General features: G+C 57.8%; 25 non-coding genes across 25 annotated transcripts; all 25 read left to right on the top strand.

The window, feature by feature from the left end:
* Positions 1-308: 308 nt before the first annotated feature.
* LOC140123225 (U5 spliceosomal RNA) lies at positions 309-424 on the top strand. The gene has a single exon (XR_011854560.1). It is a non-coding gene; the product is annotated as a U5 spliceosomal RNA (small nuclear RNA).
* Positions 425-1199: 775 nt separating this feature from the next.
* LOC140123224 (U5 spliceosomal RNA) lies at positions 1200-1315 on the top strand. Its single transcript, XR_011854559.1, has one exon. It is a non-coding gene; the product is annotated as a U5 spliceosomal RNA (small nuclear RNA).
* Positions 1316-2091: 776 nt separating this feature from the next.
* Positions 2092-2207, top strand: LOC140123223 (U5 spliceosomal RNA). The gene has a single exon (XR_011854558.1). It is a non-coding gene; the product is annotated as a U5 spliceosomal RNA (small nuclear RNA).
* A 770-nt stretch (positions 2208-2977) lies between these two features.
* On the top strand, positions 2978-3093 carry LOC140123222 (U5 spliceosomal RNA). The gene has a single exon (XR_011854557.1). It is a non-coding gene; the product is annotated as a U5 spliceosomal RNA (small nuclear RNA).
* Positions 3094-3868: 775 nt separating this feature from the next.
* Positions 3869-3984, top strand: LOC140123221 (U5 spliceosomal RNA). The gene has a single exon (XR_011854556.1). It is a non-coding gene; the product is annotated as a U5 spliceosomal RNA (small nuclear RNA).
* Positions 3985-4758: 774 nt separating this feature from the next.
* On the top strand, positions 4759-4874 carry LOC140123220 (U5 spliceosomal RNA). The gene has a single exon (XR_011854555.1). It is a non-coding gene; the product is annotated as a U5 spliceosomal RNA (small nuclear RNA).
* A 778-nt stretch (positions 4875-5652) lies between these two features.
* On the top strand, positions 5653-5768 carry LOC140123218 (U5 spliceosomal RNA). The gene has a single exon (XR_011854553.1). It is a non-coding gene; the product is annotated as a U5 spliceosomal RNA (small nuclear RNA).
* A 773-nt stretch (positions 5769-6541) lies between these two features.
* Positions 6542-6657, top strand: LOC140123217 (U5 spliceosomal RNA). The gene has a single exon (XR_011854552.1). It is a non-coding gene; the product is annotated as a U5 spliceosomal RNA (small nuclear RNA).
* Positions 6658-7434: 777 nt separating this feature from the next.
* Positions 7435-7550, top strand: LOC140123216 (U5 spliceosomal RNA). Its single transcript, XR_011854551.1, has one exon. It is a non-coding gene; the product is annotated as a U5 spliceosomal RNA (small nuclear RNA).
* A 776-nt stretch (positions 7551-8326) lies between these two features.
* LOC140123215 (U5 spliceosomal RNA) lies at positions 8327-8442 on the top strand. The gene has a single exon (XR_011854550.1). It is a non-coding gene; the product is annotated as a U5 spliceosomal RNA (small nuclear RNA).
* A 774-nt stretch (positions 8443-9216) lies between these two features.
* On the top strand, positions 9217-9332 carry LOC140123214 (U5 spliceosomal RNA). Its single transcript, XR_011854549.1, has one exon. It is a non-coding gene; the product is annotated as a U5 spliceosomal RNA (small nuclear RNA).
* Positions 9333-10109: 777 nt separating this feature from the next.
* On the top strand, positions 10110-10225 carry LOC140123213 (U5 spliceosomal RNA). Its single transcript, XR_011854548.1, has one exon. It is a non-coding gene; the product is annotated as a U5 spliceosomal RNA (small nuclear RNA).
* Positions 10226-10995: 770 nt separating this feature from the next.
* Positions 10996-11111, top strand: LOC140123212 (U5 spliceosomal RNA). The gene has a single exon (XR_011854547.1). It is a non-coding gene; the product is annotated as a U5 spliceosomal RNA (small nuclear RNA).
* A 775-nt stretch (positions 11112-11886) lies between these two features.
* Positions 11887-12002, top strand: LOC140123211 (U5 spliceosomal RNA). The gene has a single exon (XR_011854546.1). It is a non-coding gene; the product is annotated as a U5 spliceosomal RNA (small nuclear RNA).
* Positions 12003-12776: 774 nt separating this feature from the next.
* On the top strand, positions 12777-12892 carry LOC140123210 (U5 spliceosomal RNA). The gene has a single exon (XR_011854545.1). It is a non-coding gene; the product is annotated as a U5 spliceosomal RNA (small nuclear RNA).
* Positions 12893-13670: 778 nt separating this feature from the next.
* On the top strand, positions 13671-13786 carry LOC140123209 (U5 spliceosomal RNA). The gene has a single exon (XR_011854544.1). It is a non-coding gene; the product is annotated as a U5 spliceosomal RNA (small nuclear RNA).
* Positions 13787-14566: 780 nt separating this feature from the next.
* Positions 14567-14682, top strand: LOC140123207 (U5 spliceosomal RNA). The gene has a single exon (XR_011854542.1). It is a non-coding gene; the product is annotated as a U5 spliceosomal RNA (small nuclear RNA).
* A 776-nt stretch (positions 14683-15458) lies between these two features.
* Positions 15459-15574, top strand: LOC140123206 (U5 spliceosomal RNA). The gene has a single exon (XR_011854541.1). It is a non-coding gene; the product is annotated as a U5 spliceosomal RNA (small nuclear RNA).
* Positions 15575-16351: 777 nt separating this feature from the next.
* LOC140123205 (U5 spliceosomal RNA) lies at positions 16352-16467 on the top strand. The gene has a single exon (XR_011854540.1). It is a non-coding gene; the product is annotated as a U5 spliceosomal RNA (small nuclear RNA).
* A 771-nt stretch (positions 16468-17238) lies between these two features.
* Positions 17239-17354, top strand: LOC140123204 (U5 spliceosomal RNA). The gene has a single exon (XR_011854539.1). It is a non-coding gene; the product is annotated as a U5 spliceosomal RNA (small nuclear RNA).
* Positions 17355-18128: 774 nt separating this feature from the next.
* LOC140123203 (U5 spliceosomal RNA) lies at positions 18129-18244 on the top strand. Its single transcript, XR_011854538.1, has one exon. It is a non-coding gene; the product is annotated as a U5 spliceosomal RNA (small nuclear RNA).
* A 777-nt stretch (positions 18245-19021) lies between these two features.
* On the top strand, positions 19022-19137 carry LOC140123202 (U5 spliceosomal RNA). The gene has a single exon (XR_011854537.1). It is a non-coding gene; the product is annotated as a U5 spliceosomal RNA (small nuclear RNA).
* Positions 19138-19908: 771 nt separating this feature from the next.
* On the top strand, positions 19909-20024 carry LOC140123201 (U5 spliceosomal RNA). Its single transcript, XR_011854536.1, has one exon. It is a non-coding gene; the product is annotated as a U5 spliceosomal RNA (small nuclear RNA).
* A 775-nt stretch (positions 20025-20799) lies between these two features.
* LOC140123200 (U5 spliceosomal RNA) lies at positions 20800-20915 on the top strand. Its single transcript, XR_011854535.1, has one exon. It is a non-coding gene; the product is annotated as a U5 spliceosomal RNA (small nuclear RNA).
* Positions 20916-21689: 774 nt separating this feature from the next.
* On the top strand, positions 21690-21805 carry LOC140123199 (U5 spliceosomal RNA). Its single transcript, XR_011854534.1, has one exon. It is a non-coding gene; the product is annotated as a U5 spliceosomal RNA (small nuclear RNA).
* Positions 21806-22418: the final 613 nt, after the last annotated feature.

Here is a 22418-nt window from a genome sequence, read left to right as displayed (position 1 = left end):
GGTTTCTGCTTCCTCCCCGCTGAGACTGGTGGGAGCTGGCTCTGGCTTGCATACATGCAAATGCGGCCGAAGGAACCCTGAATTCTGGGGGGTTTCCTGTTCCCCCACTTGTCTTTCTTCCCCTCACTCGCTCTGGCCGCTTTCCTTCCAGGAAAGCTGAGCTGGGCTTGGAAAGCTGCTAGGAGTTCCGCCGGCGGGGGGGCCACCTGCTTCCCCTCCCCCGCCCGTGCTGACGGCTCTCTCCCTAAGCCAGCCTGGGCCTGGGCGGGGGCTGGGGCCGGCGGTGGCGCCCTCTAGCCTTCAATCACCAACTCTGGTTCTTCTTCAAAACGCAAAAATCTTTCGCCTTTTACTAAAGATTTCCGTGGAGAGGAACGGAACTGAGTTTCGTACCAATTTTTGTACGCTTCAGCTCGCTGAAGCTTCCTTGTCCTGGTGGAAAAAACAGAAGCAGCACAAAAAAAAAAAAAAAAAAAAAAAAAAAACCCAGATTTTTTTTTTTTTTTTTTTTAAAAGTCACTTGCCCACTGCCTTATCCAGCAAAGGAGGTAAGCCTCCCGCCTACTCATCCCCACTTCTCCTTTCTTGCCGCCGCCGCCGAAGAAGAAGACGACGACGACGACGACGCCGGCAGGAGCAGGTGACTCTGTCTTTGTACTTACAGTGCGGGCACTGTCAGGGGCACGCCAGGCATAAGTCCGGCTTGAGAGCAGGCCCGCTTCCCGGGGCCGGGCAGGCGGGACACGGGGCCCGCCAGCATCAGGGCGGCGACCTCTTGCCGCGCGCGGCGCCGGGTTTTCCCTCCGAAACGTCGTCAACCCTGCGGGGACAGGGTCCGCCGCGGCAAAGCGCATGATCCGGGGTGGCCGGATCAAACAAAGGGATGATTGTGGTTTCTGCTTCCTCCCCGCTGAGACTGGTGGGAGCTGGCTCTGGCTTGCATACATGCAAATGCGGCCGAAGGAACCCTGAATTCTGGGGGGTTTCCTGTTCCCCCACTTGTCTTTCTTCCCCTCACTCGCTCTGGCCGCTTTCCTTCCAGGAAAGCTGAGCTGGGCTTGGAAAGCTGCTAGGAGTTCCGCCGGCGGGGGGGCCACCTGCTTCCCCTCCCCCGCCCGTGCTGACGGCTCTCTCCCTAAGCCAGCCTGGGCCTGGGCGGGGGCTGGGGCCGGCGGTGGCGCCCTCTAGCCTTCAATCACCAACTCTGGTTCTTCTTCAAAACGCAAAAATCTTTCGCCTTTTACTAAAGATTTCCGTGGAGAGGAACGGAACTGAGTTTCGTACCAATTTTTGTACGCTTCAGCTCGCTGAAGCTTCCTTGTCCTGGTGGAAAAAACAGAAGCAGCACAAAAAAAAAAAAAAAAAAAAAAAAAACCCAGATTTTTTTTTTTTTTTTTTTTAAAAGTCACTTGCCCACTGCCTTATCCAGCAAAGGAGGTAAGCCTCCCGCCTACTCATCCCCACTTCTCCTTTTTTGCCGCCGCCGCCGAAGAAGAAGACGACGACGACGACGACGACGCCGGCAGGAGCAGGTGACTCTGTCTTTGTACTTACAGTGCGGGCACTGTCAGGGGCACGCCAGGCATAAGTCCGGCTTGAGAGCAGGCCCGCTTCCCGGGGCCGGGCAGGCGGGACACGGGGCCCGCCAGCATCAGGGCGGCGACCTCTTGCCGCGCGCGGCGCCGGGTTTTCCCTCCGAAACGTCGTCAACCCTGCGGGGACAGGGTCCGCCGCGGCAAAGCGCATGATCCGGGGTGGCCGGATCAAACAAAGGGATGATTGTGGTTTCTGCTTCCTCCCCGCTGAGACTGGTGGGAGCTGGCTCTGGCTTGCATACATGCAAATGCGGCCGAAGGAACCCTGAATTCTGGGGGGTTTCCTGTTCCCCCACTTGTCTTTCTTCCCCTCACTCGCTCTGGCCGCTTTCCTTCCAGGAAAGCTGAGCTGGGCTTGGAAAGCTGCTAGGAGTTCCGCCGGCGGGGGGGCCACCTGCTTCCCCTCCCCCGCCCGTGCTGACGGCTCTCTCCCTAAGCCAGCCTGGGCCTGGGCGGGGGCTGGGGCCGGCGGTGGCGCCCTCTAGCCTTCAATCACCAACTCTGGTTCTTCTTCAAAACGCAAAAATCTTTCGCCTTTTACTAAAGATTTCCGTGGAGAGGAACGGAACTGAGTTTCGTACCAATTTTTGTACGCTTCAGCTCGCTGAAGCTTCCTTGTCCTGGTGGAAAAAACAGAAGCAGCACAAAAAAAAAAAAAAAAAAAAAAAAAACCCAGATTTTTTTTTTTTTTTTTTTTAAAAGTCACTTGCCCACTGCCTTATCCAGCAAAGGAGGTAAGCCTCCCGCCTACTCATCCCCACTTCTCCTTTTTTGCCGCCGCCGCCGAAGAAGAAGACGACGACGACGACGCCGGCAGGAGCAGGTGACTCTGTCTTTGTACTTACAGTGCGGGCACTGTCAGGGGCACGCCAGGCATAAGTCCGGCTTGAGAGCAGGCCCGCTTCCCGGGGCCGGGCAGGCGGGACACGGGGCCCGCCAGCATCAGGGCGGCGACCTCTTGCCGCGCGCGGCGCCGGGTTTTCCCTCCGAAACGTCGTCAACCCTGCGGGGACAGGCTCCGCCGCGGCAAAGCGCATGATCCGGGGTGGCCGGATCAAACAAAGGGATGATTGTGGTTTCTGCTTCCTCCCCGCTGAGACTGGTGGGAGCTGGCTCTGGCTTGCATACATGCAAATGCGGCCGAAGGAACCCTGAATTCTGGGGGGTTTCCTGTTCCCCCACTTGTCTTTCTTCCCCTCACTCGCTCTGGCCGCTTTCCTTCCAGGAAAGCTGAGCTGGGCTTGGAAAGCTGCTAGGAGTTCCGCCGGCGGGGGGGCCACCTGCTTCCCCTCCCCCGCCCGTGCTGACGGCTCTCTCCCTAAGCCAGCCTGGGCCTGGGCGGGGGCTGGGGCCGGCGGTGGCGCCCTCTAGCCTTCAATCACCAACTCTGGTTCTTCTTCAAAACGCAAAAATCTTTCGCCTTTTACTAAAGATTTCCGTGGAGAGGAACGGAACTGAGTTTCGTACCAATTTTTGTACGCTTCAGCTCGCTGAAGCTTCCTTGTCCTGGTGGAAAAAACAGAAGCAGCACAAAAAAAAAAAAAAAAAAAAAAAACCCAGATTTTTTTTTTTTTTTTTTTTTAAAAGTCACTTGCCCACTGCCTTATCCAGCAAAGGAGGTAAGCCTCCCGCCTACTCATCCCCACTTCTCCTTTTTTGCCGCCGCCGCCGAAGAAGAAGACGACGACGACGACGACGACGCCGGCAGGAGCAGGTGACTCTGTCTTTGTACTTACAGTGCGGGCACTGTCAGGGGCACGCCAGGCATAAGTCCGGCTTGAGAGCAGGCCCGCTTCCCGGGGCCGGGCAGGCGGGACACGGGGCCCGCCAGCATCAGGGCGGCGACCTCTTGCCGCGCGCGGCGCCGGGTTTTCCCTCCGAAACGTCGTCAACCCTGCGGGGACAGGGTCCGCCGCGGCAAAGCGCATGATCCGGGGTGGCCGGATCAAACAAAGGGATGATTGTGGTTTCTGCTTCCTCCCCGCTGAGACTGGTGGGAGCTGGCTCTGGCTTGCATACATGCAAATGCGGCCGAAGGAACCCTGAATTCTGGGGGGTTTCCTGTTCCCCCACTTGTCTTTCTTCCCCTCACTCGCTCTGGCCGCTTTCCTTCCAGGAAAGCTGAGCTGGGCTTGGAAAGCTGCTAGGAGTTCCGCCGGCGGGGGGGCCACCTGCTTCCCCTCCCCCGCCCGTGCTGACGGCTCTCTCCCTAAGCCAGCCTGGGCCTGGGCGGGGGCTGGGGCCGGCGGTGGCGCCCTCTAGCCTTCAATCACCAACTCTGGTTCTTCTTCAAAACGCAAAAATCTTTCGCCTTTTACTAAAGATTTCCGTGGAGAGGAACGGAACTGAGTTTCGTACCAATTTTTGTACGCTTCAGCTCGCTGAAGCTTCCTTGTCCTGGTGGAAAAAACAGAAGCAGCACAAAAAAAAAAAAAAAAAAAAAAAAAAAACCCAGATTTTTTTTTTTTTTTTTTTAAAAGTCACTTGCCCACTGCCTTATCCAGCAAAGGAGGTAAGCCTCCCGCCTACTCATCCCCACTTCTCCTTTTTTGCCGCCGCCGCCGAAGAAGAAGACGACGACGACGACGACGCCGGCAGGAGCAGGTGACTCTGTCTTTGTACTTACAGTGCGGGCACTGTCAGGGGCACGCCAGGCATAAGTCCGGCTTGAGAGCAGGCCCGCTTCCCGGGGCCGGGCAGGCGGGACACGGGGCCCGCCAGCATCAGGGCGGCGACCTCTTGCCGCGCGCGGCGCCGGGTTTTCCCTCCGAAACGTCGTCAACCCTGCGGGGACAGGGTCCGCCGCGGCAAAGCGCATGATCCGGGGTGGCCGGATCAAACAAAGGGATGATTGTGGTTTCTGCTTCCTCCCCGCTGAGACTGGTGGGAGCTGGCTCTGGCTTGCATACATGCAAATGCGGCCGAAGGAACCCTGAATTCTGGGGGGTTTCCTGTTCCCCCACTTGTCTTTCTTCCCCTCACTCGCTCTGGCCGCTTTCCTTCCAGGAAAGCTGAGCTGGGCTTGGAAAGCTGCTAGGAGTTCCGCCGGCGGGGGGGCCACCTGCTTCCCCTCCCCCGCCCGTGCTGACGGCTCTCTCCCTAAGCCAGCCTGGGCCTGGGCGGGGGCTGGGGCCGGCGGTGGCGCCCTCTAGCCTTCAATCACCAACTCTGGTTCTTCTTCAAAACGCAAAAATCTTTCGCCTTTTACTAAAGATTTCCGTGGAGAGGAACGGAACTGAGTTTCGTACCAATTTTTGTACGCTTCAGCTCGCTGAAGCTTCCTTGTCCTGGTGGAAAAAACAGAAGCAGCACAAAAAAAAAAAAAAAAAAAAAAAAAAAACCCAGATTTTTTTTTTTTTTTTTTTTAAAAGTCACTTGCCCACTGCCTTATCCAGCAAAGGAGGTAAGCCTCCCGCCTACTCATCCCCACTTCTCCTTTTTTGCCGCCGCCGCCGAAGAAGAAGACGACGACGACGACGACGACGCCGGCAGGAGCAGGTGACTCTGTCTTTGTACTTACAGTGCGGGCACTGTCAGGGGCACGCCAGGCATAAGTCCGGCTTGAGAGCAGGCCCGCTTCCCGGGGCCGGGCAGGCGGGACACGGGGCCCGCCAGCATCAGGGCGGCGACCTCTTGCCGCGCGCGGCGCCGGGTTTTCCCTCCGAAACGTCGTCAACCCTGCGGGGACAGGGTCCGCCGCGGCAAAGCGCATGATCCGGGGTGGCCGGATCAAACAAAGGGATGATTGTGGTTTCTGCTTCCTCCCCGCTGAGACTGGTGGGAGCTGGCTCTGGCTTGCATACATGCAAATGCGGCCGAAGGAACCCTGAATTCTGGGGGGTTTCCTGTTCCCCCACTTGTCTTTCTTCCCCTCACTCGCTCTGGCCGCTTTCCTTCCAGGAAAGCTGAGCTGGGCTTGGAAAGCTGCTAGGAGTTCCGCCGGCGGGGGGGCCACCTGCTTCCCCTCCCCCGCCCGTGCTGACGGCTCTCTCCCTAAGCCAGCCTGGGCCTGGGCGGGGGCTGGGGCCGGCGGTGGCGCCCTCTAGCCTTCAATCACCAACTCTGGTTCTTCTTCAAAACGCAAAAATCTTTCGCCTTTTACTAAAGATTTCCGTGGAGAGGAACGGAACTGAGTTTCGTACCAATTTTTGTACGCTTCAGCTCGCTGAAGCTTCCTTGTCCTGGTGGAAAAAACAGAAGCAGCACAAAAAAAAAAAAAAAAAAAAAAAAAAACCCAGATTTTTTTTTTTTTTTTTTTAAAAGTCACTTGCCCACTGCCTTATCCAGCAAAGGAGGTAAGCCTCCCGCCTACTCATCCCCACTTCTCCTTTTTTGCCGCCGCCGCCGAAGAAGAAGACGACGACGACGACGACGCCGGCAGGAGCAGGTGACTCTGTCTTTGTACTTACAGTGCGGGCACTGTCAGGGGCACGCCAGGCATAAGTCCGGCTTGAGAGCAGGCCCGCTTCCCGGGGCCGGGCAGGCGGGACACGGGGCCCGCCAGCATCAGGGCGGCGACCTCTTGCCGCGCGCGGCGCCGGGTTTTCCCTCCGAAACGTCGTCAACCCTGCGGGGACAGGGTCCGCCGCGGCAAAGCGCATGATCCGGGGTGGCCGGATCAAACAAAGGGATGATTGTGGTTTCTGCTTCCTCCCCGCTGAGACTGGTGGGAGCTGGCTCTGGCTTGCATACATGCAAATGCGGCCGAAGGAACCCTGAATTCTGGGGGGTTTCCTGTTCCCCCACTTGTCTTTCTTCCCCTCACTCGCTCTGGCCGCTTTCCTTCCAGGAAAGCTGAGCTGGGCTTGGAAAGCTGCTAGGAGTTCCGCCGGCGGGGGGGCCACCTGCTTCCCCTCCCCCGCCCGTGCTGACGGCTCTCTCCCTAAGCCAGCCTGGGCCTGGGCGGGGGCTGGGGCCGGCGGTGGCGCCCTCTAGCCTTCAATCACCAACTCTGGTTCTTCTTCAAAACGCAAAAATCTTTCGCCTTTTACTAAAGATTTCCGTGGAGAGGAACGGAACTGAGTTTCGTACCAATTTTTGTACGCTTCAGCTCGCTGAAGCTTCCTTGTCCTGGTGGAAAAAACAGAAGCAGCACAAAAAAAAAAAAAAAAAAAAAAAAAAACCCAGATTTTTTTTTTTTTTTTTTTTAAAAGTCACTTGCCCACTGCCTTATCCAGCAAAGGAGGTAAGCCTCCCGCCTACTCATCCCCACTTCTCCTTTTTTGCCGCCGCCGCCGAAGAAGAAGACGACGACGACGACGACGACGCCGGCAGGAGCAGGTGACTCTGTCTTTGTACTTACAGTGCGGGCACTGTCAGGGGCACGCCAGGCATAAGTCCGGCTTGAGAGCAGGCCCGCTTCCCGGGGCCGGGCAGGCGGGACACGGGGCCCGCCAGCATCAGGGCGGCGACCTCTTGCCGCGCGCGGCGCCGGGTTTTCCCTCCGAAACGTCGTCAACCCTGCGGGGACAGGGTCCGCCGCGGCAAAGCGCATGATCCGGGGTGGCCGGATCAAACAAAGGGATGATTGTGGTTTCTGCTTCCTCCCCGCTGAGACTGGTGGGAGCTGGCTCTGGCTTGCATACATGCAAATGCGGCCGAAGGAACCCTGAATTCTGGGGGGTTTCCTGTTCCCCCACTTGTCTTTCTTCCCCTCACTCGCTCTGGCCGCTTTCCTTCCAGGAAAGCTGAGCTGGGCTTGGAAAGCTGCTAGGAGTTCCGCCGGCGGGGGGGCCACCTGCTTCCCCTCCCCCGCCCGTGCTGACGGCTCTCTCCCTAAGCCAGCCTGGGCCTGGGCGGGGGCTGGGGCCGGCGGTGGCGCCCTCTAGCCTTCAATCACCAACTCTGGTTCTTCTTCAAAACGCAAAAATCTTTCGCCTTTTACTAAAGATTTCCGTGGAGAGGAACGGAACTGAGTTTCGTACCAATTTTTGTACGCTTCAGCTCGCTGAAGCTTCCTTGTCCTGGTGGAAAAAACAGAAGCAGCACAAAAAAAAAAAAAAAAAAAAAAAAAAACCCAGATTTTTTTTTTTTTTTTTTTAAAAGTCACTTGCCCACTGCCTTATCCAGCAAAGGAGGTAAGCCTCCCGCCTACTCATCCCCACTTCTCCTTTTTTGCCGCCGCCGCCGAAGAAGACGACGACGACGACGACGACGACGCCGGCAGGAGCAGGTGACTCTGTCTTTGTACTTACAGTGCGGGCACTGTCAGGGGCACGCCAGGCATAAGTCCGGCTTGAGAGCAGGCCCGCTTCCCGGGGCCGGGCAGGCGGGACACGGGGCCCGCCAGCATCAGGGCGGCGACCTCTTGCCGCGCGCGGCGCCGGGTTTTCCCTCCGAAACGTCGTCAACCCTGCGGGGACAGGGTCCGCCGCGGCAAAGCGCATGATCCGGGGTGGCCGGATCAAACAAAGGGATGATTGTGGTTTCTGCTTCCTCCCCGCTGAGACTGGTGGGAGCTGGCTCTGGCTTGCATACATGCAAATGCGGCCGAAGGAACCCTGAATTCTGGGGGGTTTCCTGTTCCCCCACTTGTCTTTCTTCCCCTCACTCGCTCTGGCCGCTTTCCTTCCAGGAAAGCTGAGCTGGGCTTGGAAAGCTGCTAGGAGTTCCGCCGGCGGGGGGGCCACCTGCTTCCCCTCCCCCGCCCGTGCTGACGGCTCTCTCCCTAAGCCAGCCTGGGCCTGGGCGGGGGCTGGGGCCGGCGGTGGCGCCCTCTAGCCTTCAATCACCAACTCTGGTTCTTCTTCAAAACGCAAAAATCTTTCGCCTTTTACTAAAGATTTCCGTGGAGAGGAACGGAACTGAGTTTCGTACCAATTTTTGTACGCTTCAGCTCGCTGAAGCTTCCTTGTCCTGGTGGAAAAAACAGAAGCAGCACAAAAAAAAAAAAAAAAAAAAAAAAAAACCCAGATTTTTTTTTTTTTTTTTTTTAAAAGTCACTTGCCCACTGCCTTATCCAGCAAAGGAGGTAAGCCTCCCGCCTACTCATCCCCACTTCTCCTTTTTTGCCGCCGCCGCCGAAGAAGAAGACGACGACGACGACGACGCCGGCAGGAGCAGGTGACTCTGTCTTTGTACTTACAGTGCGGGCACTGTCAGGGGCACGCCAGGCATAAGTCCGGCTTGAGAGCAGGCCCGCTTCCCGGGGCCGGGCAGGCGGGACACGGGGCCCGCCAGCATCAGGGCGGCGACCTCTTGCCGCGCGCGGCGCCGGGTTTTCCCTCCGAAACGTCGTCAACCCTGCGGGGACAGGGTCCGCCGCGGCAAAGCGCATGATCCGGGGTGGCCGGATCAAACAAAGGGATGATTGTGGTTTCTGCTTCCTCCCCGCTGAGACTGGTGGGAGCTGGCTCTGGCTTGCATACATGCAAATGCGGCCGAAGGAACCCTGAATTCTGGGGGGTTTCCTGTTCCCCCACTTGTCTTTCTTCCCCTCACTCGCTCTGGCCGCTTTCCTTCCAGGAAAGCTGAGCTGGGCTTGGAAAGCTGCTAGGAGTTCCGCCGGCGGGGGGGCCACCTGCTTCCCCTCCCCCGCCCGTGCTGACGGCTCTCTCCCTAAGCCAGCCTGGGCCTGGGCGGGGGCTGGGGCCGGCGGTGGCGCCCTCTAGCCTTCAATCACCAACTCTGGTTCTTCTTCAAAACGCAAAAATCTTTCGCCTTTTACTAAAGATTTCCGTGGAGAGGAACGGAACTGAGTTTCGTACCAATTTTTGTACGCTTCAGCTCGCTGAAGCTTCCTTGTCCTGGTGGAAAAAACAGAAGCAGCACAAAAAAAAAAAAAAAAAAAAAAAAAAACCCAGATTTTTTTTTTTTTTTTTTTAAAAGTCACTTGCCCACTGCCTTATCCAGCAAAGGAGGTAAGCCTCCCGCCTACTCATCCCCACTTCTCCTTTTTTGCCGCCGCCGCCGAAGAAGAAGACGACGACGACGACGACGACCGCCGGCAGGAGCAGGTGACTCTGTCTTTGTACTTACAGTGCGGGCACTGTCAGGGGCACGCCAGGCATAAGTCCGGCTTGAGAGCAGGCCCGCTTCCCGGGGCCGGGCAGGCGGGACACGGGGCCCGCCAGCATCAGGGCGGCGACCTCTTGCCGCGCGCGGCGCCGGGTTTTCCCTCCGAAACGTCGTCAACCCTGCGGGGACAGGGTCCGCCGCGGCAAAGCGCATGATCCGGGGTGGCCGGATCAAACAAAGGGATGATTGTGGTTTCTGCTTCCTCCCCGCTGAGACTGGTGGGAGCTGGCTCTGGCTTGCATACATGCAAATGCGGCCGAAGGAACCCTGAATTCTGGGGGGTTTCCTGTTCCCCCACTTGTCTTTCTTCCCCTCACTCGCTCTGGCCGCTTTCCTTCCAGGAAAGCTGAGCTGGGCTTGGAAAGCTGCTAGGAGTTCCGCCGGCGGGGGGGCCACCTGCTTCCCCTCCCCCGCCCGTGCTGACGGCTCTCTCCCTAAGCCAGCCTGGGCCTGGGCGGGGGCTGGGGCCGGCGGTGGCGCCCTCTAGCCTTCAATCACCAACTCTGGTTCTTCTTCAAAACGCAAAAATCTTTCGCCTTTTACTAAAGATTTCCGTGGAGAGGAACGGAACTGAGTTTCGTACCAATTTTTGTACGCTTCAGCTCGCTGAAGCTTCCTTGTCCTGGTGGAAAAAACAGAAGCAGCACAAAAAAAAAAAAAAAAAAAAAAAAAACCCAGATTTTTTTTTTTTTTTTTTTTAAAAGTCACTTGCCCACTGCCTTATCCAGCAAAGGAGGTAAGCCTCCCGCCTACTCATCCCCACTTCTCCTTTTTTGCCGCCGCCGCCGAAGAAGAAGACGACGACGACGACGCCGGCAGGAGCAGGTGACTCTGTCTTTGTACTTACAGTGCGGGCACTGTCAGGGGCACGCCAGGCATAAGTCCGGCTTGAGAGCAGGCCCGCTTCCCGGGGCCGGGCAGGCGGGACACGGGGCCCGCCAGCATCAGGGCGGCGACCTCTTGCCGCGCGCGGCGCCGGGTTTTCCCTCCGAAACGTCGTCAACCCTGCGGGGACAGGCTCCGCCGCGGCAAAGCGCATGATCCGGGGTGGCCGGATCAAACAAAGGGATGATTGTGGTTTCTGCTTCCTCCCCGCTGAGACTGGTGGGAGCTGGCTCTGGCTTGCATACATGCAAATGCGGCCGAAGGAACCCTGAATTCTGGGGGGTTTCCTGTTCCCCCACTTGTCTTTCTTCCCCTCACTCGCTCTGGCCGCTTTCCTTCCAGGAAAGCTGAGCTGGGCTTGGAAAGCTGCTAGGAGTTCCGCCGGCGGGGGGGCCACCTGCTTCCCCTCCCCCGCCCGTGCTGACGGCTCTCTCCCTAAGCCAGCCTGGGCCTGGGCGGGGGCTGGGGCCGGCGGTGGCGCCCTCTAGCCTTCAATCACCAACTCTGGTTCTTCTTCAAAACGCAAAAATCTTTCGCCTTTTACTAAAGATTTCCGTGGAGAGGAACGGAACTGAGTTTCGTACCAATTTTTGTACGCTTCAGCTCGCTGAAGCTTCCTTGTCCTGGTGGAAAAAACAGAAGCAGCACAAAAAAAAAAAAAAAAAAAAAAAACCCAGATTTTTTTTTTTTTTTTTTTTTAAAAGTCACTTGCCCACTGCCTTATCCAGCAAAGGAGGTAAGCCTCCCGCCTACTCATCCCCACTTCTCCTTTTTTGCCGCCGCCGCCGAAGAAGAAGACGACGACGACGACGACGACGCCGGCAGGAGCAGGTGACTCTGTCTTTGTACTTACAGTGCGGGCACTGTCAGGGGCACGCCAGGCATAAGTCCGGCTTGAGAGCAGGCCCGCTTCCCGGGGCCGGGCAGGCGGGACACGGGGCCCGCCAGCATCAGGGCGGCGACCTCTTGCCGCGCGCGGCGCCGGGTTTTCCCTCCGAAACGTCGTCAACCCTGCGGGGACAGGGTCCGCCGCGGCAAAGCGCATGATCCGGGGTGGCCGGATCAAACAAAGGGATGATTGTGGTTTCTGCTTCCTCCCCGCTGAGACTGGTGGGAGCTGGCTCTGGCTTGCATACATGCAAATGCGGCCGAAGGAACCCTGAATTCTGGGGGGTTTCCTGTTCCCCCACTTGTCTTTCTTCCCCTCACTCGCTCTGGCCGCTTTCCTTCCAGGAAAGCTGAGCTGGGCTTGGAAAGCTGCTAGGAGTTCCGCCGGCGGGGGGGCCACCTGCTTCCCCTCCCCCGCCCGTGCTGACGGCTCTCTCCCTAAGCCAGCCTGGGCCTGGGCGGGGGCTGGGGCCGGCGGTGGCGCCCTCTAGCCTTCAATCACCAACTCTGGTTCTTCTTCAAAACGCAAAAATCTTTCGCCTTTTACTAAAGATTTCCGTGGAGAGGAACGGAACTGAGTTTCGTACCAATTTTTGTACGCTTCAGCTCGCTGAAGCTTCCTTGTCCTGGTGGAAAAAACAGAAGCAGCACAAAAAAAAAAAAAAAAAAAAAAAAAAACCCAGATTTTTTTTTTTTTTTTTTTTAAAAGTCACTTGCCCACTGCCTTATCCAGCAAAGGAGGTAAGCCTCCCGCCTACTCATCCCCACTTCTCCTTTTTTGCCGCCGCCGCCGAAGAAGAAGACGACGACGACGACGACGCCGGCAGGAGCAGGTGACTCTGTCTTTGTACTTACAGTGCGGGCACTGTCAGGGGCACGCCAGGCATAAGTCCGGCTTGAGAGCAGGCCCGCTTCCCGGGGCCGGGCAGGCGGGACACGGGGCCCGCCAGCATCAGGGCGGCGACCTCTTGCCGCGCGCGGCGCCGGGTTTTCCCTCCGAAACGTCGTCAACCCTGCGGGGACAGGGTCCGCCGCGGCAAAGCGCATGATCCGGGGTGGCCGGATCAAACAAAGGGATGATTGTGGTTTCTGCTTCCTCCCCGCTGAGACTGGTGGGAGCTGGCTCTGGCTTGCATACATGCAAATGCGGCCGAAGGAACCCTGAATTCTGGGGGGTTTCCTGTTCCCCCACTTGTCTTTCTTCCCCTCACTCGCTCTGGCCGCTTTCCTTCCAGGAAAGCTGAGCTGGGCTTGGAAAGCTGCTAGGAGTTCCGCCGGCGGGGGGGCCACCTGCTTCCCCTCCCCCGCCCGTGCTGACGGCTCTCTCCCTAAGCCAGCCTGGGCCTGGGCGGGGGCTGGGGCCGGCGGTGGCGCCCTCTAGCCTTCAATCACCAACTCTGGTTCTTCTTCAAAACGCAAAAATCTTTCGCCTTTTACTAAAGATTTCCGTGGAGAGGAACGGAACTGAGTTTCGTACCAATTTTTGTACGCTTCAGCTCGCTGAAGCTTCCTTGTCCTGGTGGAAAAAACAGAAGCAGCACAAAAAAAAAAAAAAAAAAAAAAAAAAAACCCAGATTTTTTTTTTTTTTTTTTTTAAAAGTCACTTGCCCACTGCCTTATCCAGCAAAGGAGGTAAGCCTCCCGCCTACTCATCCCCACTTCTCCTTTTTTGCCGCCGCCGCCGAAGAAGAAGACGACGACGACGACGACGACGCCGGCAGGAGCAGGTGACTCTGTCTTTGTACTTACAGTGCGGGCACTGTCAGGGGCACGCCAGGCATAAGTCCGGCTTGAGAGCAGGCCCGCTTCCCGGGGCCGGGCAGGCGGGACACGGGGCCCGCCAGCATCAGGGCGGCGACCTCTTGCCGCGCGCGGCGCCGGGTTTTCCCTCCGAAACGTCGTCAACCCTGCGGGGACAGGGTCCGCCGCGGCAAAGCGCATGATCCGGGGTGGCCGGATCAAACAAAGGGATGATTGTGGTTTCTGCTTCCTCCCCGCTGAGACTGGTGGGAGCTGGCTCTGGCTTGCATACATGCAAATGCGGCCGAAGGAACCCTGAATTCTGGGGGGTTTCCTGTTCCCCCACTTGTCTTTCTTCCCCTCACTCGCTCTGGCCGCTTTCCTTCCAGGAAAGCTGAGCTGGGCTTGGAAAGCTGCTAGGAGTTCCGCCGGCGGGGGGGCCACCTGCTTCCCCTCCCCCGCCCGTGCTGACGGCTCTCTCCCTAAGCCAGCCTGGGCCTGGGCGGGGGCTGGGGCCGGCGGTGGCGCCCTCTAGCCTTCAATCACCAACTCTGGTTCTTCTTCAAAACGCAAAAATCTTTCGCCTTTTACTAAAGATTTCCGTGGAGAGGAACGGAACTGAGTTTCGTACCAATTTTTGTACGCTTCAGCTCGCTGAAGCTTCCTTGTCCTGGTGGAAAAAACAGAAGCAGCACAAAAAAAAAAAAAAAAAAAAAAAAAAACCCAGATTTTTTTTTTTTTTTTTTTTAAAAGTCACTTGCCCACTGCCTTATCCAGCAAAGGAGGTAAGCCTCCCGCCTACTCATCCCCACTTCTCCTTTTTTGCCGCCGCCGCCGAAGAAGAAGACGACGACGACGACGACGACGACGCCGGCAGGAGCAGGTGACTCTGTCTTTGTACTTACAGTGCGGGCACTGTCAGGGGCACGCCAGGCATAAGTCCGGCTTGAGAGCAGGCCCGCTTCCCGGGGCCGGGCAGGCGGGACACGGGGCCCGCCAGCATCAGGGCGGCGACCTCTTGCCGCGCGCGGCGCCGGGTTTTCCCTCCGAAACGTCGTCAACCCTGCGGGGACAGGGTCCGCCGCGGCAAAGCGCATGATCCGGGGTGGCCGGATCAAACAAAGGGATGATTGTGGTTTCTGCTTCCTCCCCGCTGAGACTGGTGGGAGCTGGCTCTGGCTTGCATACATGCAAATGCGGCCGAAGGAACCCTGAATTCTGGGGGGTTTCCTGTTCCCCCACTTGTCTTTCTTCCCCTCACTCGCTCTGGCCGCTTTCCTTCCAGGAAAGCTGAGCTGGGCTTGGAAAGCTGCTAGGAGTTCCGCCGGCGGGGGGGCCACCTGCTTCCCCTCCCCCGCCCGTGCTGACGGCTCTCTCCCTAAGCCAGCCTGGGCCTGGGCGGGGGCTGGGGCCGGCGGTGGCGCCCTCTAGCCTTCAATCACCAACTCTGGTTCTTCTTCAAAACGCAAAAATCTTTCGCCTTTTACTAAAGATTTCCGTGGAGAGGAACGGAACTGAGTTTCGTACCAATTTTTGTACGCTTCAGCTCGCTGAAGCTTCCTTGTCCTGGTGGAAAAAACAGAAGCAGCACAAAAAAAAAAAAAAAAAAAAAAAAAAACCCAGATTTTTTTTTTTTTTTTTTTAAAAGTCACTTGCCCACTGCCTTATCCAGCAAAGGAGGTAAGCCTCCCGCCTACTCATCCCCACTTCTCCTTTTTTGCCGCCGCCGCCGAAGAAGAAGACGACGACGACGACGACGACGCCGGCAGGAGCAGGTGACTCTGTCTTTGTACTTACAGTGCGGGCACTGTCAGGGGCACGCCAGGCATAAGTCCGGCTTGAGAGCAGGCCCGCTTCCCGGGGCCGGGCAGGCGGGACACGGGGCCCGCCAGCATCAGGGCGGCGACCTCTTGCCGCGCGCGGCGCCGGGTTTTCCCTCCGAAACGTCGTCAACCCTGCGGGGACAGGGTCCGCCGCGGCAAAGCGCATGATCCGGGGTGGCCGGATCAAACAAAGGGATGATTGTGGTTTCTGCTTCCTCCCCGCTGAGACTGGTGGGAGCTGGCTCTGGCTTGCATACATGCAAATGCGGCCGAAGGAACCCTGAATTCTGGGGGGTTTCCTGTTCCCCCACTTGTCTTTCTTCCCCTCACTCGCTCTGGCCGCTTTCCTTCCAGGAAAGCTGAGCTGGGCTTGGAAAGCTGCTAGGAGTTCCGCCGGCGGGGGGGCCACCTGCTTCCCCTCCCCCGCCCGTGCTGACGGCTCTCTCCCTAAGCCAGCCTGGGCCTGGGCGGGGGCTGGGGCCGGCGGTGGCGCCCTCTAGCCTTCAATCACCAACTCTGGTTCTTCTTCAAAACGCAAAAATCTTTCGCCTTTTACTAAAGATTTCCGTGGAGAGGAACGGAACTGAGTTTCGTACCAATTTTTGTACGCTTCAGCTCGCTGAAGCTTCCTTGTCCTGGTGGAAAAAACAGAAGCAGCACAAAAAAAAAAAAAAAAAAAAAAAAAAAACCCAGATTTTTTTTTTTTTTTTTTTAAAAGTCACTTGCCCACTGCCTTATCCAGCAAAGGAGGTAAGCCTCCCGCCTACTCATCCCCACTTCTCCTTTTTTGCCGCCGCCGCCGAAGAAGACGACGACGACGACGACGACGACGCCGGCAGGAGCAGGTGACTCTGTCTTTGTACTTACAGTGCGGGCACTGTCAGGGGCACGCCAGGCATAAGTCCGGCTTGAGAGCAGGCCCGCTTCCCGGGGCCGGGCAGGCGGGACACGGGGCCCGCCAGCATCAGGGCGGCGACCTCTTGCCGCGCGCGGCGCCGGGTTTTCCCTCCGAAACGTCGTCAACCCTGCGGGGACAGGGTCCGCCGCGGCAAAGCGCATGATCCGGGGTGGCCGGATCAAACAAAGGGATGATTGTGGTTTCTGCTTCCTCCCCGCTGAGACTGGTGGGAGCTGGCTCTGGCTTGCATACATGCAAATGCGGCCGAAGGAACCCTGAATTCTGGGGGGTTTCCTGTTCCCCCACTTGTCTTTCTTCCCCTCACTCGCTCTGGCCGCTTTCCTTCCAGGAAAGCTGAGCTGGGCTTGGAAAGCTGCTAGGAGTTCCGCCGGCGGGGGGGCCACCTGCTTCCCCTCCCCCGCCCGTGCTGACGGCTCTCTCCCTAAGCCAGCCTGGGCCTGGGCGGGGGCTGGGGCCGGCGGTGGCGCCCTCTAGCCTTCAATCACCAACTCTGGTTCTTCTTCAAAACGCAAAAATCTTTCGCCTTTTACTAAAGATTTCCGTGGAGAGGAACGGAACTGAGTTTCGTACCAATTTTTGTACGCTTCAGCTCGCTGAAGCTTCCTTGTCCTGGTGGAAAAAACAGAAGCAGCACAAAAAAAAAAAAAAAAAAAAAAAAAAACCCAGATTTTTTTTTTTTTTTTTTTTAAAAGTCACTTGCCCACTGCCTTATCCAGCAAAGGAGGTAAGCCTCCCGCCTACTCATCCCCACTTCTCCTTTTTTGCCGCCGCCGCCGAAGAAGAAGACGACGACGACGACGCCGGCAGGAGCAGGTGACTCTGTCTTTGTACTTACAGTGCGGGCACTGTCAGGGGCACGCCAGGCATAAGTCCGGCTTGAGAGCAGGCCCGCTTCCCGGGGCCGGGCAGGCGGGACACGGGGCCCGCCAGCATCAGGGCGGCGACCTCTTGCCGCGCGCGGCGCCGGGTTTTCCCTCCGAAACGTCGTCAACCCTGCGGGGACAGGGTCCGCCGCGGCAAAGCGCATGATCCGGGGTGGCCGGATCAAACAAAGGGATGATTGTGGTTTCTGCTTCCTCCCCGCTGAGACTGGTGGGAGCTGGCTCTGGCTTGCATACATGCAAATGCGGCCGAAGGAACCCTGAATTCTGGGGGGTTTCCTGTTCCCCCACTTGTCTTTCTTCCCCTCACTCGCTCTGGCCGCTTTCCTTCCAGGAAAGCTGAGCTGGGCTTGGAAAGCTGCTAGGAGTTCCGCCGGCGGGGGGGCCACCTGCTTCCCCTCCCCCGCCCGTGCTGACGGCTCTCTCCCTAAGCCAGCCTGGGCCTGGGCGGGGGCTGGGGCCGGCGGTGGCGCCCTCTAGCCTTCAATCACCAACTCTGGTTCTTCTTCAAAACGCAAAAATCTTTCGCCTTTTACTAAAGATTTCCGTGGAGAGGAACGGAACTGAGTTTCGTACCAATTTTTGTACGCTTCAGCTCGCTGAAGCTTCCTTGTCCTGGTGGAAAAAACAGAAGCAGCACAAAAAAAAAAAAAAAAAAAAAAAAAAACCCAGATTTTTTTTTTTTTTTTTTTTAAAAGTCACTTGCCCACTGCCTTATCCAGCAAAGGAGGTAAGCCTCCCGCCTACTCATCCCCACTTCTCCTTTTTTGCCGCCGCCGCCGAAGAAGAAGACGACGACGACGACGACGCCGGCAGGAGCAGGTGACTCTGTCTTTGTACTTACAGTGCGGGCACTGTCAGGGGCACGCCAGGCATAAGTCCGGCTTGAGAGCAGGCCCGCTTCCCGGGGCCGGGCAGGCGGGACACGGGGCCCGCCAGCATCAGGGCGGCGACCTCTTGCCGCGCGCGGCGCCGGGTTTTCCCTCCGAAACGTCGTCAACCCTGCGGGGACAGGGTCCGCCGCGGCAAAGCGCATGATCCGGGGTGGCCGGATCAAACAAAGGGATGATTGTGGTTTCTGCTTCCTCCCCGCTGAGACTGGTGGGAGCTGGCTCTGGCTTGCATACATGCAAATGCGGCCGAAGGAACCCTGAATTCTGGGGGGTTTCCTGTTCCCCCACTTGTCTTTCTTCCCCTCACTCGCTCTGGCCGCTTTCCTTCCAGGAAAGCTGAGCTGGGCTTGGAAAGCTGCTAGGAGTTCCGCCGGCGGGGGGGCCACCTGCTTCCCCTCCCCCGCCCGTGCTGACGGCTCTCTCCCTAAGCCAGCCTGGGCCTGGGCGGGGGCTGGGGCCGGCGGTGGCGCCCTCTAGCCTTCAATCACCAACTCTGGTTCTTCTTCAAAACGCAAAAATCTTTCGCCTTTTACTAAAGATTTCCGTGGAGAGGAACGGAACTGAGTTTCGTACCAATTTTTGTACGCTTCAGCTCGCTGAAGCTTCCTTGTCCTGGTGGAAAAAACAGAAGCAGCACAAAAAAAAAAAAAAAAAAAAAAAAAAACCCAGATTTTTTTTTTTTTTTTTTTTAAAAGTCACTTGCCCACTGCCTTATCCAGCAAAGGAGGTAAGCCTCCCGCCTACTCATCCCCACTTCTCCTTTTTTGCCGCCGCCGCCGAAGAAGAAGACGACGACGACGACGACGACGCCGGCAGGAGCAGGTGACTCTGTCTTTGTACTTACAGTGCGGGCACTGTCAGGGGCACGCCAGGCATAAGTCCGGCTTGAGAGCAGGCCCGCTTCCCGGGGCCGGGCAGGCGGGACACGGGGCCCGCCAGCATCAGGGCGGCGACCTCTTGCCGCGCGCGGCGCCGGGTTTTCCCTCCGAAACGTCGTCAACCCTGCGGGGACAGGGTCCGCCGCGGCAAAGCGCATGATCCGGGGTGGCCGGATCAAACAAAGGGATGATTGTGGTTTCTGCTTCCTCCCCGCTGAGACTGGTGGGAGCTGGCTCTGGCTTGCATACATGCAAATGCGGCCGAAGGAACCCTGAATTCTGGGGGGTTTCCTGTTCCCCCACTTGTCTTTCTTCCCCTCACTCGCTCTGGCCGCTTTCCTTCCAGGAAAGCTGAGCTGGGCTTGGAAAGCTGCTAGGAGTTCCGCCGGCGGGGGGGCCACCTGCTTCCCCTCCCCCGCCCGTGCTGACGGCTCTCTCCCTAAGCCAGCCTGGGCCTGGGCGGGGGCTGGGGCCGGCGGTGGCGCCCTCTAGCCTTCAATCACCAACTCTGGTTCTTCTTCAAAACGCAAAAATCTTTCGCCTTTTACTAAAGATTTCCGTGGAGAGGAACGGAACTGAGTTTCGTACCAATTTTTGTACGCTTCAGCTCGCTGAAGCTTCCTTGTCCTGGTGGAAAAAACAGAAGCAGCACAAAAAAAAAAAAAAAAAAAAAAAAAAACCCAGATTTTTTTTTTTTTTTTTTTTAAAAGTCACTTGCCCACTGCCTTATCCAGCAAAGGAGGTAAGCCTCCCGCCTACTCATCCCCACTTCTCCTTTTTTGCCGCCGCCGCCGAAGAAGAAGACGACGACGACGACGCCGGCAGGAGCAGGTGACTCTGTCTTTGTACTTACAGTGCGGGCACTGTCAGGGGCACGCCAGGCATAAGTCCGGCTTGAGAGCAGGCCCGCTTCCCGGGGCCGGGCAGGCGGGACACGGGGCCCGCCAGCATCAGGGCGGCGACCTCTTGCCGCGCGCGGCGCCGGGTTTTCCCTCCGAAACGTCGTCAACCCTGCGGGGACAGGCTCCGCCGCGGCAAAGCGCATGATCCGGGGTGGCCGGATCAAACAAAGGGATGATTGTGGTTTCTGCTTCCTCCCCGCTGAGACTGGTGGGAGCTGGCTCTGGCTTGCATACATGCAAATGCGGCCGAAGGAACCCTGAATTCTGGGGGGTTTCCTGTTCCCCCACTTGTCTTTCTTCCCCTCACTCGCTCTGGCCGCTTTCCTTCCAGGAAAGCTGAGCTGGGCTTGGAAAGCTGCTAGGAGTTCCGCCGGCGGGGGGGCCACCTGCTTCCCCTCCCCCGCCCGTGCTGACGGCTCTCTCCCTAAGCCAGCCTGGGCCTGGGCGGGGGCTGGGGCCGGCGGTGGCGCCCTCTAGCCTTCAATCACCAACTCTGGTTCTTCTTCAAAACGCAAAAATCTTTCGCCTTTTACTAAAGATTTCCGTGGAGAGGAACGGAACTGAGTTTCGTACCAATTTTTGTACGCTTCAGCTCGCTGAAGCTTCCTTGTCCTGGTGGAAAAAACAGAAGCAGCACAAAAAAAAAAAAAAAAAAAAAAAACCCAGATTTTTTTTTTTTTTTTTTTTTAAAAGTCACTTGCCCACTGCCTTATCCAGCAAAGGAGGTAAGCCTCCCGCCTACTCATCCCCACTTCTCCTTTTTTGCCGCCGCCGCCGAAGAAGAAGACGACGACGACGACGACGACGCCGGCAGGAGCAGGTGACTCTGTCTTTGTACTTACAGTGCGGGCACTGTCAGGGGCACGCCAGGCATAAGTCCGGCTTGAGAGCAGGCCCGCTTCCCGGGGCCGGGCAGGCGGGACACGGGGCCCGCCAGCATCAGGGCGGCGACCTCTTGCCGCGCGCGGCGCCGGGTTTTCCCTCCGAAACGTCGTCAACCCTGCGGGGACAGGGTCCGCCGCGGCAAAGCGCATGATCCGGGGTGGCCGGATCAAACAAAGGGATGATTGTGGTTTCTGCTTCCTCCCCGCTGAGACTGGTGGGAGCTGGCTCTGGCTTGCATACATGCAAATGCGGCCGAAGGAACCCTGAATTCTGGGGGGTTTCCTGTTCCCCCACTTGTCTTTCTTCCCCTCACTCGCTCTGGCCGCTTTCCTTCCAGGAAAGCTGAGCTGGGCTTGGAAAGCTGCTAGGAGTTCCGCCGGCGGGGGGGCCACCTGCTTCCCCTCCCCCGCCCGTGCTGACGGCTCTCTCCCTAAGCCAGCCTGGGCCTGGGCGGGGGCTGGGGCCGGCGGTGGCGCCCTCTAGCCTTCAATCACCAACTCTGGTTCTTCTTCAAAACGCAAAAATCTTTCGCCTTTTACTAAAGATTTCCGTGGAGAGGAACGGAACTGAGTTTCGTACCAATTTTTGTACGCTTCAGCTCGCTGAAGCTTCCTTGTCCTGGTGGAAAAAACAGAAGCAGCACAAAAAAAAAAAAAAAAAAAAAAAAAAACCCAGATTTTTTTTTTTTTTTTTTTTAAAAGTCACTTGCCCACTGCCTTATCCAGCAAAGGAGGTAAGCCTCCCGCCTACTCATCCCCACTTCTCCTTTTTTGCCGCCGCCGCCGAAGAAGAAGACGACGACGACGACGACGCCGGCAGGAGCAGGTGACTCTGTCTTTGTACTTACAGTGCGGGCACTGTCAGGGGCACGCCAGGCATAAGTCCGGCTTGAGAGCAGGCCCGCTTCCCGGGGCCGGGCAGGCGGGACACGGGGCCCGCCAGCATCAGGGCGGCGACCTCTTGCCGCGCGCGGCGCCGGGTTTTCCCTCCGAAACGTCGTCAACCCTGCGGGGACAGGGTCCGCCGCGGCAAAGCGCATGATCCGGGGTGGCCGGATCAAACAAAGGGATGATTGTGGTTTCTGCTTCCTCCCCGCTGAGACTGGTGGGAGCTGGCTCTGGCTTGCATACATGCAAATGCGGCCGAAGGAACCCTGAATTCTGGGGGGTTTCCTGTTCCCCCACTTGTCTTTCTTCCCCTCACTCGCTCTGGCCGCTTTCCTTCCAGGAAAGCTGAGCTGGGCTTGGAAAGCTGCTAGGAGTTCCGCCGGCGGGGGGGCCACCTGCTTCCCCTCCCCCGCCCGTGCTGACGGCTCTCTCCCTAAGCCAGCCTGGGCCTGGGCGGGGGCTGGGGCCGGCGGTGGCGCCCTCTAGCCTTCAATCACCAACTCTGGTTCTTCTTCAAAACGCAAAAATCTTTCGCCTTTTACTAAAGATTTCCGTGGAGAGGAACGGAACTGAGTTTCGTACCAATTTTTGTACGCTTCAGCTCGCTGAAGCTTCCTTGTCCTGGTGGAAAAAACAGAAGCAGCACAAAAAAAAAAAAAAAAAAAAAAAAAAACCCAGATTTTTTTTTTTTTTTTTTTTAAAAGTCACTTGCCCACTGCCTTATCCAGCAAAGGAGGTAAGCCTCCCGCCTACTCATCCCCACTTCTCCTTTTTTGCCGCCGCCGCCGAAGAAGAAGACGACGACGACGACGACGACGCCGGCAGGAGCAGGTGACTCTGTCTTTGTACTTACAGTGCGGGCACTGTCAGGGGCACGCCAGGCATAAGTCCGGCTTGAGAGCAGGCCCGCTTCCCGGGGCCGGGCAGGCGGGACACGGGGCCCGCCAGCATCAGGGCGGCGACCTCTTGCCGCGCGCGGCGCCGGGTTTTCCCTCCGAAACGTCGTCAACCCTGCGGGGACAGGGTCCGCCGCGGCAAAGCGCATGATCCGGGGTGGCCGGATCAAACAAAGGGATGATTGTGGTTTCTGCTTCCTCCCCGCTGAGACTGGTGGGAGCTGGCTCTGGCTTGCATACATGCAAATGCGGCCGAAGGAACCCTGAATTCTGGGGGGTTTCCTGTTCCCCCACTTGTCTTTCTTCCCCTCACTCGCTCTGGCCGCTTTC

Source organism: Engystomops pustulosus, chromosome 3 (assembly GCF_040894005.1).
Source record: "Engystomops pustulosus chromosome 3, aEngPut4.maternal, whole genome shotgun sequence".
Lineage (NCBI taxonomy): Eukaryota > Metazoa > Chordata > Amphibia > Anura > Leptodactylidae > Engystomops > Engystomops pustulosus.
The sequence above is the reverse complement of the archived record's forward strand: the minus strand, read 5'-3'. Positions and strand labels throughout refer to the sequence as shown.